Source organism: Capsicum annuum, chromosome 7, assembly GCF_002878395.1.
Source record: "Capsicum annuum cultivar UCD-10X-F1 chromosome 7, UCD10Xv1.1, whole genome shotgun sequence".
NCBI classification, from domain to species: domain Eukaryota; kingdom Viridiplantae; phylum Streptophyta; class Magnoliopsida; order Solanales; family Solanaceae; genus Capsicum; species Capsicum annuum.
This window is the reverse complement of record NC_061117.1, coordinates 21,728,392-21,745,580: the sequence shown is the minus strand read 5'-3', so window position 1 is coordinate 21,745,580 and position 17,189 is coordinate 21,728,392.

The window sequence follows — 17,189 nt, the reverse complement described above, 5'->3', positions numbered from 1 at the left end:
TTTAATTGTTTTAAGGCCTTATTTTCATCACCAAAAGGCATCATTCTCATGAATATCAGCCTAAAACTTTATTTTTCATAAGCTTTGTTTCCATCTTGGAAGATCGCATTTGCATAAACTGACGCCCTAGAGGCGTTATTTTCATTAATGCACTAAATGCATTTACTATTTATGGACTAATTGCTTTATCTAGTTTAAGTTTTATAGGAACTTTAGCACAAAAGTGAAACTATTTCTTAGTAGTGAACTGGGGCAATTTGTTGGGAATGAGGATCAGACTCCCAACAAAGATCAAAAGTCTACCTCAAACATCAAATGACCCTACTCTCAAATATCTTACTTATATTGACACCTCGATGATCAAGATTCCTGAATCAATATACTAAATGTTATCCAAATTTGACTCTAATACAATCTTCGTAAGCTCGTGTCTATCTTCTTTTCCAAATCTAGAAGTATTACAAGTCTTAAACTACATATGACCTGATTCTCATGTAACCCAAGATATGTAGGCAACTCGAAGACCGGAGTCCGGCTATATTCCTCCCAAACATTCTTCATACTTATCCTTTCAAATCTATCAGCTGGGACAAAATCGGGTTACTAAGTCAACTTCTTTATTCGAAAACTCTTTCATTATTTTTGACCAAAGAAGGACAATTGTTGACACCCAATTTTATTCCTTCTTTCGTTCAAGTCATATCTTTGCGTTTCTAAATAATAAGTAAGAAACGCATGTATGTTATTTTTATAATTTGGAGTTTATGCAAGTCCTGCCACCATTTGTATTTAGAACTAAAAATCATTGGCAACATTATTATTATTATTATTATTATTATTATTATTATTATTATTATTATTATTATTATTGTTGTTGTTGTTGTTGTTGTTGTTGTTGTTGTTGTTGTTGTTGTTGTTATTTTTATTGTTATTATTATCTATTATCATTTTTATTATATTTTAAATTATCGCAGCATTCCCTATAAACTTTAGAAAAAAAGACATTTACTTTAATTGAATAAGTATTTTGGTGACTTTCTTCTTTATAAATATTATCGTTCAATCTCAAATTTATCATGCAACTTTGTTTAAATATTTATATTTTAATATCAAATGATTTTTCATTTATTCGTATATTTATAATGTGTTCTTTTTAAAAGTGTTATTTAAATTAATTTAGAAAATTCAAAGGACATAGGAATAAAAGTATTTAAATCATCCTATTTTATAATATTCTTGCAATTTGGTCCAATTTCAAGATCTGACCCATAAAACCCATATTTTCTCTCCCATTTTCCACCTCAGTGCCACATGGATGCCAAGTTTGCACCACACAAGGTGCCAAATGGTCATGACACATGTAAAACACTCTTATTTCACTCCTTCCACATCTTTCACAGGCTTAACACCCTCCTTGCCATGTGTCTCCTTCTTATTGGCCAGTCAACATCCCGTTTAAAACCTAGGGTCCCTTTTACCATGAGTTACCCTAAATACCCTTTCTTCACCTATTCAAAATACCCTAATTACCCTCAAAGCCCTAAATTAAAATTGGATGTGCTCATGTTTTCTCTAAAAGCATCGTTGGTACTCTTTTCCATTTTTGGAGAAGAATTTACTCTTCTTTCACCATGGGCAGACTCTCTCTTTCCATTTTGATGCAAATCTTAGACATCTCATATGCATTTTTATTTTTTTCCCTTATTTCAGGCTACAAAAACCTTCATATCTAAAGGTTATAGTGGAATCTCTCATTTGGAGAAATCACAGAACTAAATCACGTGAAGCCTTAGCACTTACCAGACAAGTTTTGACTCAATTAAATTTTGGAATTCAATTTCCCACCCAAGAAAAAATACTTGGAACCCTACTATAACGTCTCGAATCTGGTACCCGGAATGCCACATGGTGCTCATGACCTCGAAGGACCATAAGCTAATCCATGACTGATATCTGTACCTGTACACAGCATAATATATTGTATAAGTGCGAAAATAAAGGTTGAAAGGCCATAAGGTTCAAAGATCTGATAAAACATAACATCTGAAGATATGGTATATCAATACCAAAACAACTGAATAATTGTCTGAACATGCTAGTCTGAAAAGCCTCTAACTGTCTAAATAAGAAGTTGATGGGACATGTCTCCAACTAACTCCAACTACTGAAATAAACTAAGTACTGAAATGATAAAATAATGATCATGTCCTCGAAGGATGATGACTCACTGTTGACCCTGACTGTTGAGTACTGGAATGCTACTGATGCTCTGGAACTCGTGCTTCTAAACCTATAGTATAAAACACCATAGTATAAATGCGTCAATACGATTGAATGTACTGGTATGCATGTAAGGTAGGCTGAATGCAAAGGGTTCACATGCATGAACTATACTAACTAACTAGATAACATGAATGTGAAAATGCATGCATGAATACATAATAACTATAACTGAGTTTGTGATAACATGATTACTAAGCCTAAGTACTGCTAACATGAGATACTGATAACTGTATAACTGAAATAACCGATATTGAGCGACTGTATCTGACAGTCTAGGTTTCGATAAAACTAGCTGAGTTTCGTACTATTCTGAGTTGACTGTATCTACAGTCCTGAATTCTATAGAACTATCTAAGTTCTATTACTGATATTGAATGACTATATCTGACAGTCCTGATTCTATGACTAAAACTGTGGGAAGTATTCATCTAACTGACATGCCCCTAATACGCCATTATGGCTACGTTGGGGTCCAATCTGTAACCCCAATAAGAAGGGTGTCAATACCGCGTGACCGGTAAGGACAAGCTGTGGGTAACCCTCATCTGACAATGTCCCCAAAAGAGAATGGTGGGACCCTCATCTGACAGTGTTTATCCACCTCATCAACCCTCATCTGATAGTGTTGATGTCTCAACCTATGCTGGCTACATAGTTCTAGAACGCAAGGATAACTTCTATGAATCACACCCTCATCTAATAGTGTGTGTTCCCATCCTTGGGTTCACTCAGTGCTAATTCCTACTCCCATCTGGATAGACACTGAACATGGATTACTAAACTGAACTGGACTGAATTAATTGAGTTCCGTTGACTGATGGAATAGTACTGAGATTATTGTATTACTGAGCTTTCCTAAGTCACATGACTAACTGAGTTCTATGGATCATGGATTGACTGAGGATATCTTAAAAATATGACACTGACTTTAGGCACACATCTATATTTTTTGGGTACAAGTACCCCCAGGACTCGATGAAAAGAAACTGACAAAGCATGACTTTCTTGAATACATGATCAACATCAACAATCCATAATATAATAAGTTGGAGAATTCAAGAAGTACAAGTTCTAAAAAACCACAATGGCCACACATATATCCATAATTCATTGACTAAGGTATTTTGTAAAATAATTGACATGCATGAACTTGTACATGAGTGGGGATTTCATATTATCATACTAGTACGGCACTTTTCCTTCAAATAAGCATTTAATCAAACACATGGGGAGCATGCTTTGGTTATACAATCATCAACACATCTAATAACCATGGATACATCAATCAACTTATAAATTGAACGAATTTATCATGGTTATTACGCAAATCTTCATATACTAGGGCCAGTCATTGAAATATGTAATTTAAAATATGAATCAAAACCACATCACATCATGAACCTAAATTTCAATTCAATTTGAAACATAAACATTCACAATTACCCAAATCTTAGACATTGAAAAGAGATCTTGAGCTTCATGGGTAAAAAAGAATCATGAATCAACACATGACATACCTGAGTTGTGAGTTTCTTGAAGTTCTTGGACTTGAAGAACTTGAATCTCTTAGTTTCTTGAAGAAAGATTTGGATCTTGTTCTTGAGGATTATCTTTGAGAGAAAACCCTAATTTGATGTTGTAGATGGATAATGAACCTATGAGCCTTGGTCTGATATAATTAAGGATTAAAACGGGTGAGAAATGACCTAAATAACCTTTTAAAAACAACTTTAAAATAACTGAACGGGATATACGATGGTGGGTGCGACGATCCGTCGCTGGGTCGATGGTCCATCGGTCCTGACCGTTGCACCTGGACATAATAAGGGTTCACTGCCTCTCCTGCTACGGCTTGGGCGACGGTCCGTCACTAGCTCGACGGTCCATCGGCCTGGGCCGTCGCTATTAGGCAGACTGTGGTCTCACTGCCTCACTGCAACGGCTTAGGCGATGGTCCGTTGCTAGCTCGATGACCCGTCGGCCTTCACCGTCGCACCTGAGCAGTTTTCTGCATTTCGGCCATATCTTTCTACCCCGATACCGGATTTTGAAGAAATCGGTATCATTGGAAAGCTAATTCAATTTCCCACTTAAAAAAAAAGTACAAATCTTAAAAATTCCACGTGTACAAAAGTGGATTCATCTTTCAAAGTAAGTTTCTAACATTCTTGGAATGATTTCTAGTTAGGTAGAAGTACGGGGTATTACACCTACTTTTGCATCTATAAATACCAAGAGATTAGGGAGCCTTAGGGGCAATTTTTTTTGGAGTGTTGGAAGCCAAAACGTTCGGTTCACAAAAAATAGAGCAAAAGCTTTTCTTCTCACAAATATTCAGTCTTTTTTATCATGATCTCAGAATTTTGAATTTTCTTTAGGGTTTCGAGTCCAAAATCGTCAATTTCGTGTGTGAATTTCGCGTGTTCACTGCCCCGTGGAAGGTGAAATATGATTCTTATTTTACTTATTTTATTTTTTATGTTTGAATTTGTGTTTTAGCTCTGAAATCTACAGATTACAAATTACTAGTGCTTGCATTCGGATTCATTTATATGTTGAATCTTCAATAACCTGCTGCCTGCTATAATATATTACACTTCCTCCGTCACGAAAAATGCGTCTGTGAAGTTACAAAAATCACGCCTATGCATCACCATGTTTTCTGAAAGCTTTATGTTCTTTTCATGAAGTGAATACTACATATTAAGTTTAATAGAACCATGTTTGTTTAACATGTCTCTTAGTTTATTATTGATAAGAATATCATTTTCGTTTGCTTTCATCTTATTCTGATACACTTTAATTCTAATCTTACCTCCTGTGCTTTGTAAATCATATTCATGTTAAGAATTTATATTGAGAAGAATCATACATTAAATCATTCCTCGTTAAGTTCTAAAAATAGTTTTGTTTGAGTCTTTACTGTTTTTAATTCTATGAGCTTGCGATAAATTAATACATTACTTCAGAAGCCATATTGAAGGATCATTAATTAGTGTGAATATCTTCCCTGTGTGACTTCTCTGATATTTGCTGAATTGGTGGAGACTGAAATAGGATTCTACCTAATTACGGAATCACTTTTGTTGCTTCTTTATTTTCATGTCTTGTGCACCATGGAAATTTATTAGTCTTAAATGAATTAAAAAAACAAAGGTCCTATTTCAACTTGTCGTTTATTTTCCTAATCTAATGTGAAGTGGTGAATGATTTTTTTTTCGTGTGTGTTCCAATGCACCATGTCATGTTTGTTATCATAAGTTGCCTTGCTTTCAAATTATTAATAGTGACATGTAGTGTGCTGTTACAACCTTGTTTACTTATCTTATATACATTGTTGAGAATAAAATACCATATCTAACCATCTCCATTTCTTATCTTTTGTTTGCATGAACATCGGAGCCAAAGAGTCTCGTGATGAGACTCGACATCGCCATGAGACCGTCCCAATCATGGAACTAATGCATATCTCTTTCGATTCCACTTAAGCTCCCCATCACTATACATAAATAGTGGAGAAGATAGCCATCTCAACTCTAGGACTATTCAAATAGTCTTGTTCATTCCTATTTAACTACTCACTTTTCTCGTCAACTGATATCCTCGTTTTGATTCATAATTTATCTTTACATGCTTTATTTAATCATGTTTATCTTTACACGCTTATTGTGTTCGGATATAGTTAATCGTTCACACAGTAGGTAGAATCTTAAGGCAATACTTATTTTCGATTAGGCTTAATTAATCACAGCCTTTTCTTTTCTTTTTTCTTTTTGAAGAAAAAAACATCATTTGAATTGGAATTGGGTGAACTACATAATTCCCGCATAATCTTAATCTCATTACCCAATTGTTGTCTTCTCAAACTTTGAACACTAATGGGATTTGCATTAATAAATATCTTTTTAACATTTTATTTAGAAGGAAAACATACCATTTCATAAGTGATTTTCTCTGGTACTTCAAAAAAAAACATAAGAAACTAATTTCGCCATTCCAAATGTCCCTCAAGTCTATTGTTTATTTTTACCTTTCAGTATCCAATCCCCGTTTACGTTCCTATCAACATGACTTGTTCAAACCTTCATAATGTTCACTAATTTCATACGTTTCATGCATTATTTTAAATTCTTAACAAGTTTTCTTGCTTATAAAAAAAATAAAGATTTTAACCCTTGTACGTTTGTCAAAACTAAATAATGATAGTGTTAGCGCTCATTTTAGCATCTGTCCAAATACCTTTTAAAGTGTAGATCCATGGATTTACTGTAAGTTCTTATATATTTATCCAAATCTTCAACCTATTTCATTAAGCTCGAGTTTATCATTGGTATCTTTTAAATCAATCTAAGTTTGACTCGCCACTAGTAATTAACGGATTCTTTAGGGTGCTTAATCCCTTCCCTTTAGGATAATTAGAACTCTTACCTAGAATCGCTAAGTTAAGTAGACCTAAAATGAAGTCCTTACTAGTTTTAATTATTTAGTTTATAATAGGTGGCCTAATTCACCGTAGAACTAATTAGGTGGCGGCGACTTCGTTAATGTAATCAGAGGTTTCTAATATGTTGTACACTATTTTGAACTCGTGTTAAAATGGAGTATAAGTTATAACAAGTGTAATTATAATGTAATTATAAGTGTACTGATAGGTTGTACAAGTGTAATAGTACATGACCTTGCATATCGAGCTGTAAACATAGCTATTGAAAAAGAGAATTCAGTTCTGTTTGAAAGATTCACGACCCACGGTGGCTATTGTGGGCAAAGTGAATTCTGACAGAAGGGATTCGCGAGGTAGATTCTCAGGTAGACATAATTTTAAGTCCTCTCAAAAGTCTAGGCTGAAGATGAAGACGGACGCAAAACCTCCTCAAAGCACAGCAACACCAAAAGTGATGAGAAGACAAAGAAATCCACAACTCGCATTGTTGGAGCTCCTATTAAAGGTGACAACTTGAATCCTCCAAAGCTGGAATCCAAGTGCAACTGCACCATAATGTGAGTACTCCTATCACATCAAAATTAATCCTGATGCCGGGTTGCAATTCATTGGTCATCAACAATTCCTTTTTTTGTTTGTTTTACATTATTTATAAGAATAAATATATATTTCTAATAACATAATCATTATAAAGCTTAATTGATTGTTAAGGAGATAATAGCACAAGGCTTTAGAGGTTGGTTCCAATGGCCATATTCTTGTTAGTCCATTTGTATGTGATTGTAGTTTTAACACTAGAGAGCAACTGTGAATTCTTTTTTCCTTTCTAGTGCTAGAGGAAATTCTTAATTCAGAACCCTTGCATTTGGGTTCGTGATATTTTTGCTGCAGATAAAAAAAAGGGTTATTTGGCTATAAATTTTATTATTTATTGTTATTCTTGTTCTACGCTCTGAAGCAGCCTCTATCTCCACGAGACAGTTCTAAAGTCTGCGTACACTCTACCCCTCTTAGACCCTAGTTATGAGATTTTACTGGGTATTATGTTGTTATTCTTATTATACCTTGATGTGTATAGTTTGTTCCTCTTCGAAGGCAAATATTCTTTGCATTTCAAAATTATTGTACATTTAAGGCTAGAAGACCATGAGAAGATATTCAGGATTATAGCATGTCGTGAAAGAAGCGTATTAGACAGGCGTGCTTCGATTCTGGGTACCATTGAGTGTGGATATCATGAACTTGAGGTGCAAGATATCAGACCAATAAATTCGAGCAATCATTCCCTTGTGTATCAACCGCTAGTGCATTCAAGGCGTCCCTTGTAGGTAGAGAGGCCTAACCTAGTCTAAGGGGTAAACTACATAAATGATTCTCATAGTGGGTGACTTTATTTTTTTGTTCCCATAAGGAAAGTCCTACAACACTAGTCTTTCTTCTTTTTTATATGTAAAACTTTTACCTATTTGTCTCTCTATATCTCAAATAACTTTAAACAACTTTTCATGCTTATTTATCTTTCAACTTTTAATTTTTTTCTCTTGTTTTATTTTTATTTTTCTTTTATCTTTCTTTTAAAGTTTTTCTCAATCATTACATATTTTTCCTTTTTTCCTCTCAACTTCTATTTCTTTTTCTCTTTTTTATTTTTCTTTGGTTTTTATTTTCTCTTTTCTCATTTTTTTCTTTTTTTAAAATTTTTTGCTCAGCCGGTATTTTTTGTTTTGACTTTTTTTCTTTTTTCTCAACTTGTTTTTCTTTAAGTTTTTTCCTTTTCTCCTCTCAACCTCTATTTTTTTTCATTTTTCCTCTTTTTTTATTCTTCTTCTAAAAAAGATTCTTTATTTTTTCCCTCAACTTTTATCATTTTTTTCTTTTCTTTTCGTCAATTCGTCCCGAAGAACAAGTTACACCGCATGGGCAAAAGTTGACACTAGCACATTGTATTTGATTTAGGCAAAAGGACTTTCAAACAACAAGTTATGTCCCACGGGCAACAATTGAAACAACTAGATTGTGTTTTGATTTATGAGATATTCTTTTAACTATTTTCTTAAGGCAAGACTTAGCCTAAGGACCTTGAAACAACAATTTATGCCCCATGGGCAAGATTTAACGCTATCACATTGTGTCTTAGAGGTAAGACTTGGACCAAGGGTTTTCAAACAAAAAGTTATGCCTTATGGGCAAGAGTTGGCACTACCACATTGTATTTTGATTTATGAAATATTCTATAACTTTTGCCTTGGAGGAAAGATTTAGCCGGAAGAACTTTCAAACAACAAGTTATGTCCTAAGGGCAAGAATTGATACAACCAGATTGTATTTTAATTTATGAGATACTCTATAACTCTTATCTTAGAGGCAAGACTTAGCCTAACGACTTTCAAACAACAAATTATATCCCATGGGCAAGAGTTGATACTATCATATTGTGTCCTGATTTATGGGATACTCTATAACTCTTGCTTTAGAAGCAAGACTTTCAAACAACAAGTCATTCCCCATGGGCAAGAGTTGACACTACCACATTGTCTTGATTTATGAAATCTTTTATAACTCTTGCCTTAGAGGCAAGACTTAACCTGCCAAAGGAACAAGTTGTGCCCCACAGGCAAGAGTTGACAGTACTGCATTGTGACTTGATCTGTGAAATATTCTACAACTCTTGCCTTAGAGGCAAGAATTAATGCATAGACTTTCAAACAAGAAGTTACACATTATGGAAAAGAGTTAATAGTATCACATTATGTCTTGATTTCTGAGATGCTCTATAACTTTTGCCTTAGAGGCAAGACTTGGCTCAAAGAGTTTTAAACAAGTTACGCCCCATGGTCAAGAGTTGACACTACCACATTATGTTTTGATTTATGAGATGCTCTTACGACTCTTGCCTTATAGGCAAAACTTAGTCTTAGGACTTTCAAACAAGTTATGTCTCATGGACAAGAGTTAAAACTTTTTGATTGTGTCTAGATTTATGAGATGTTCTATAACTCTTGTCTTAGAGGCAACACTTAATCCAAGAAATTGCACGGCCTAAAGTTTACTTCAATGTGAAAGAAAGAAGACACTTTTTGCGAATTATCCAACTTTTTGTTCATCAGCAAAGAATAATAGGAGTCAAACAAAAAAAAGTAAAGAAAAGAAAGAGGAAAAAAATAAAGATCGGGCAATAAATTAAAAAAGAGAAGAAAAAATTAAAGGTTAAGAAAAAAATATAGGTTGAAAAAAAAAATTAGTTTTAAGAAAAATAAAAAAAATAGAATGAGAAAACATCAAAAGAAAAAAAAAAGGTTGACACAAATGAATTAAATAAAAGAGAGAAATAAAAAATAAATAATGATTGAGAAAAATAAGAGAATGAAAAAAGGAAAAAAGAAAATAAAGGTTGAGAAAAATGAATTAAAATTAAAAAAAATAAAAAATAAAAATTAAGATAAGAAAAAAGAGTAAAGAAAAAATAAAAAATATTATAAATATATTACCATATATGGTGAATGTCTACTTTACCATATTTAATGAATGTCTACTTTACCATATATATTGAATATCTATTTATAGAAAAGTTATAAATCCCAAGGATAGTTTTCTCCTATAAATATACGGAGTTTCCTTCATTGTAATTCGGCCACTTAAGAATCCCTCAAGAGAAATAAGAATTACTCTCTATTCTCTCTATTCTTCTTCTTCTTTACTTTATATTTCATAACACGTTATCATCGCGAGACTCTACCAAACAAGGTGGGATTATAAATTTAAAAGGTAATTTCAAGGTTAGTAAATTCTTATGTTGTTTGTCTTTTGCTACTAATGATATAATTATTGTTGAACTTGAGGAAAAATAATTAATTTGGAACCACTTATGTGTTTAATTTGTTTATGAAGAACAATATTGTCAAAAGTTATGATGATGAATTTAAGTCTCATCTCATTAAGAGGGTAAGACATCGGGTTAAAAGTTTCAATGCACCATGATGATAAGATGTTGGGTTCAAGTCTCATCGGGTTATAGCCTAAGACATCTTTATATGGATAAGATATTGACTGTGAATCTCAATACACCATATTGATGATATTACGATGGCTAAGGCAATATAGTGAGTGTTTGATGAAAAGTCATGAAACATATCCCATTGATATGCTCTATTCCATGAAGTGAATATGATAGCAATATATGATAATTTGAAAGTTGACAACTTGCTCCATTCTTGAAGGAAATATGGTAGCAGTGCATAATATATCTAAAAGAAGACAAGTGATTTAATGTACGAATATAAGCATGAAGAGATAATATGATAATAATCATCAAAAGTGATAATATGTTATGATTATAAGATATGTTAGAGAAGAATTCTCTATATTATTTGCACACCTCTTTTGCTCTTGAATTAGCAATATTTTGAAAGAGGTTATAAGCTATCATAGTTTGATAGGCTTAAGGAACGATTATATTCCATTCATGAAATGAGAATTTTGATTGTTATAAGCATAGATCCATTTCCTGGGGAGAATGCAATAATATTTAGTAAAGTTTATCAATAGAAATGTGCATTTGATTGTATGGCACCACAACTCACCTCCGAAAGAGGTAGAATAACTGAGAAGAGTTAGTTTTAAATCTACTTCTGAAGTAGTCAATCTGAACTTTATCCATATAATAGTAAATTCCAAATTTACTAAAGTAAAAAAAGTACATATCATGGTAAACATGGAGTTTACTAGTATAAAAGTTCATAAGTTGACATGAACGATTACGATATTCCAAAGATGTGCATATTAAGTATTAAACATATATTGAAGATTTAGAAAATTCTTCATGAACTTTGAATGTTGCTTGTTCTCATGATAAGTTGGTTGGACCAACTAATGTTGAGGTTAGATTCCCTAAATTCTAGAAAGTAAGGGTCCGTTCACCTATCATGTGATATGTTGAAAAGATGCATCAGTAAGATAATCACAAGTAAGTTTAATGGCAACCTCTAGTTTGACATTCATAAAGTTACTTTCTTAATATAAATTAAGATAAAAGCATAATTTTCAGATTGTGTAATCAAGACAATTCATCTTGATGATGATGGTTTAACATTGAAGGTCTTTGATAAATAGCTGAATCATTGCTAATGAGATCAAAGCTTCATGTATGAGTTTGAAAAATAATATATTATATACAAAAGTACTTGTATGCATCAAACCAATAAATTATGATTAACTCCCCTCAAAGTTGATTCTGAGTCAAGAACCACACATTGTCCATCTAATAGTTCTGATGTGCAGCATACAATTAATGAATATACCATAATGCACAAAGATGGATTCCTCAGAGAAGATGGAGGATGTACGTTAGTTTTCCTAACATAAGGAGGAGATTATAAGTAGCTATAAAATATGTTAGGAATTATCATCAGATCCTCATTCAATGATAATTCAAGTCAAATGCTGAAAACATCTCATATTTAAACTGTAAGTGCTTCTATTTTGTGTCTCTAAAGGAGAAAGTCTCTGCATGCATGAAGCGTGGTAGATCAATCGATTTCAAATGAAATAATCCTTGAAAAGGATAAGGAGCAAATAACCATAATAAGAAGTTAATGTTCTCTTGAAGAGTCTACGACATAACACTTCATGAAACCTTATGAGAGGTTCAGGTACCTGAAAGTAATGAAGTGATGAGATCTCAAAATGTTATATCACATTATGAACCGATACAAAATAATATATCATCGATAATTATTTTGATGCAATATTGGCACAATATTATAAAAAATTACAAGGATCTAAATTCTATGTTTATTTAAGCATGTTGACATAGAAACATTTATCAAGTGATACGAAAGGGTGCATCTTGGTAAGCATAAAACTTATTTGATTTGCAGTCCAGAAACTTGAAAAGGTAGCATATGAAATGTTGAATAATGTCAGTTGACAAGATTTATATGAAAACTTTTTAAGGATTCAAAATGTTTGAAGCATATAAAAGTTTTTGAGAAACTTATTTATAATCCTTATATTTTTTAAGCTTATAGCTTGAAAATTATTGAAACTCTTGGAGAGTTTTCAAAAGCAATAGATTATTTGCTGGAATGAGAAATATACTGAATTGGATTGGTTATAAATCTTAGCGCAATTGGTGTACTAATGTATCTTGTAACTACTAAAAGACCCGATATAATCTTTTGATCAATTTATTAGCAAGGTATAGTTCTGGTCCTAGTAGGAGACATCGAAATGAGATCAAACATACGAACTTATTTTATTCTAAAGATTGTAGTCCCGATCTTATTGGTTATACTGATGTTGGGTACTTATCTGACTCGTAAAAAACTCGATCTAAAATAAGCTATGTGTTCATATGTGGGGCTACTATCATATCTTGGAGATATACAAAATAGTCTATCGTAGCCACTTCATCGAACCATGCTGAGATAATAGCTATTCATGAACCAAGCCGAGAGTGTGTGTGGTTGAGGTCCACGATACATCTCATTCGCCAAAAATATGATTTGAGATGTGATAAAGTACCTATGATTTTTTATGAGAATAATGCAACATGCACAACACAACTTAAGGAAGGACTCAAGGAGATAGAATGAAGCACATTCCACCAAAGCTTTTCTATACACATAAGCCCCAAAAAAATTATGACATTAATGTGCAACAGATTCGTTCAAGTGACAATGTGGCTGGTTTATTCACCAAGTCTCTTCCAACTGCAACTTTCAAGAAGATGGTGCACAAGATCGGGATGCAAAGGTTCAAGGATGTTCTCATTAGCAGGAGTTAATATGCGTTGTACTCTTTTTACCTTACGAGGTTTTGTTTCACTAGGTTTTTCTTATAAGATTTTTAATAAGGCGGCTTATATGTGTATTGTTAGAGATGTGTAATCTTTTTCCTTCACTAGATTTTTTTTCCACTGAATTTTTTCTAGTAAGGTTTTAACGAGGCACATTATCTATTAGTTAGACATTCAAGAGGGAGTATTATAAATATATTACCATATATAGTGAATGTCTACTTTACCATATATAGTAAATATCTATTTATGGAAAAGTTGTAAACCCCAAGGTTAGTTTTTCCCTATAAATAAAGGGAGTTTCCTTCATTGTAATTCAACCCCTCAAGAATCCCTCAAGAGAAATAAGAATTATTCTCTATTCTCTCTCTGTTTTTTTCTTTACTTTATATTCCATAACAAAAAAAAAGAAAAAAATAAAGGTTGAGAGACAAATGAACATGAAAAATATAAAAACATTTGAGGTTAGAGGGGTAAAAGGGTACTTATCCTATGCATTAAAAGAAAGGAAGGTTAATTTTTAAAACTTTTCTTATGGGGAATTAAAAAATAAAGCCACACACTATGAATGTCATTCCATGTAATTTCCTATAATTTGAGAAGTATAAACTTGGTTCAGATATATTTCGTTCAAGAATGCCACCTCAAACGCTAAAAATCCTAAAAAATTCAACAAATATTGATGGTCACCCTTCCACTTAAAATTCAAATACTTAAACCCCTATATAACAAAAATCTTACATTAGTCTGTTGGATTTGAGGTACATGAAGCAAATTCAATTGGGAGAAAAATCAAAATATACATTTTTAGATGCTATATTGCAAGTCATGCCAAAACATTCAAGATTACAACTTATAGCAAGTTTTAAGCAAAAAATAATAATAATAATAATAATAATATAACCAAAAAAATGAATTAACCAAAAATAATAGAGAAAAACAGCGTAATTTTATATTCTTGGTAAAAAAAAAATACCATTAGAAAAGGTTGTTAGTTACTAAAATGATTTCAATCACCTAATTTTGCTCAAATGGCTTTAAGGCGACTTTACTCTTCTCCAAGAATATTCTTCTTCTCCAACAATAATCTATAATCTATATCTATATCTATAATATATTAAAAGTGTGAAAGGCCTTAAAAATATAGTTTGAACTTTTTGTCCTTCATTAAAAGTTTTTGCTATAGACAAAATCATCTTTTCACTATTTTTTCCTAATATTTAAGAGTTGAAAATTAATTAAATATATTTATAGTAAAACCTTTCCTTAATAGAAGACATCAGAATTAATGACAACTAATATTTTTTTCATTAGTTTAAGAAAATATTTATGACAAAAAAATTTCTTATTAGAAGTCATTAGAATTAATGACAACTAATATTTAAGAATTCTAAATCAACTAAATTTGATTTTAAGGAGATTTAAAAAGTCTATAAATCCACATCTACATCTATAATATATTAAATTCATTAACCACGTGAAACTTCCGGTGGTAAAATATATATGTGCTTACAATAAAATATATGTTTTGAATTTTTTGCACTTCATTAAAAACTTTTGTAATAGATAAAATCGTCTAATTTTAAATAATCAAAAATTACACGTGCGACTAAACTAGTCTTCTTAATTTTGCAACAAATCAACAACATATACTAATTGAAACACCAAATCTCTCAATTAAGGATGATTAAGACGGTAAATTAAATTAAAATGCTGACAAAAGTATTTTAATTGAAATTATGGTTATGTAAAGGAAAAAATTATAAGCAACATATCGATTGTGGGTTAGCAAGGAGGGTGATAATTTATATTCAATCATGATACAACATAGAGGAAGATGGAATATAACAGGTGTTTTTCCTCTTTTAAAGGAAAATTTAATGTTATGTATTTTTTATGAAAACTTGATAAAAGTTCAAACAACTATTCTGGTGGTTGACGAAAATGCAAAATTATTTTTTACGTATTTTTTTAGAAAACATAGTTATTTTGATGAAAATGTAAAAATATTACTTTTTGTCTGGAGGTTCAAGTAACTATTAAAATTCATATTAAAATATATAATAAACATTAGTTCTCAATTTCTTAAGTAATGGGAATTAAGAATTTCATAATTTGGTATATTCTGAAATACTATAAGTTGATGATTTTGAATAATTTTTGACAGGTAGATCTATAGATTTTGGTGTTGAAGAAATTATGTATGATTCAAATACAAAAGTTAACGGATTGATAAATTCAGTAGCAACTCAACTGAAGAGAGACACTACTGCAATTCAACCTAAGAGTAGGTACATAATAAGTGATTGATGCCCGTCAATGACCATACACAATAATATAAGAGTAAAGATATATCTTGATCAAAAGATGAATATTGTATATTTCTTCATTAAATTTTCATTGGCACGACATTGAACGGATGTAATAGTGTGATGTCGAAGTCATTGTTGATGAAAGCATCTTACATTCAACTAAAGGGACTCGAGAAATAGAAGATCTATATTCAAATAATTGCCTTGGTGCCCGAGTAATAATCATTCGAATATAGAAGATCTATCAATTTAGACATTAAACATGATATGATTAGTTGTGTTTGTTTTACTATATACACATTGATTATATTGTATTGTATGAAAGAGGTATATAAATTAGTATTTTTTGAAAAAGGTATATAAATTGTTGTCTCATATGATTTGATTAGTTGTTTCATATTGCATGACAACAGTATATAAAAAGGTATATAAAATGATGTCTCATATGATGTGATTAGTTTTTTAGTATTATATGAAATGAATATAGGAGCAGAAAAAAGGTATATAAATTGATGTCCCACATGATGTGATTAGTTGTTTCAAATCATATAAAAAGAGTATATGAAAAATGTATGCAAACTATATTCCATATGATGTGATTAATTATTTTGTATTGCATGAAGAAAGTATATAAATTGATATAAAATTGTAGAATCGTATGAATTCAATATGTAATATGCTATTTTACGTATCGGGTAAAATATTTTCTTTTCAAATATTGAATCTGTATTGAGGAAACTACATATTGCAAATAATCTTTTAACATAACAATACATTGTCAAGCCATTGATACACCAATTTCAGGAATAAGTAAAAATGTAACTTATTTGTAATATCTAATAACTCATAAGACTTAAAACCACATATAATTTATGTTTATATATATTTGTACACTCGTTTCATGATTCTTTCGATACAAATTCGAACAAAAAAAATCTACAAATAAAAATCACTTCATCCATAAAATCTAACTGATATTTACTTGAATGTATATTCTTGTAGAAGATAAGAGATGGAGCAAAAAGAGGAGAGAATAAATACCATAATTAAGGTACATATAGGATAATTTTTTCTAACTATAAACACTATAATTAAGCTAAGATGAAAAAATAAACACAATAAATTTTACCCAATAAAAAAGGAAAGAATACAGTTAATTTATCAAATTTTACCCCCCTAATAACTAAAAATGTGGTAATTAAGGTAAGTTGGAAAGATAAACACAATATATAGGGGGTATTCAAATTGATATATATTTATTTAATAAAATTTATAAAAATAATATTTGAAGAATATATAATGGATTGAATAAAAGTGACCCCTAAAAACGAAATTCAAGCCCAAGAGAAAAAAT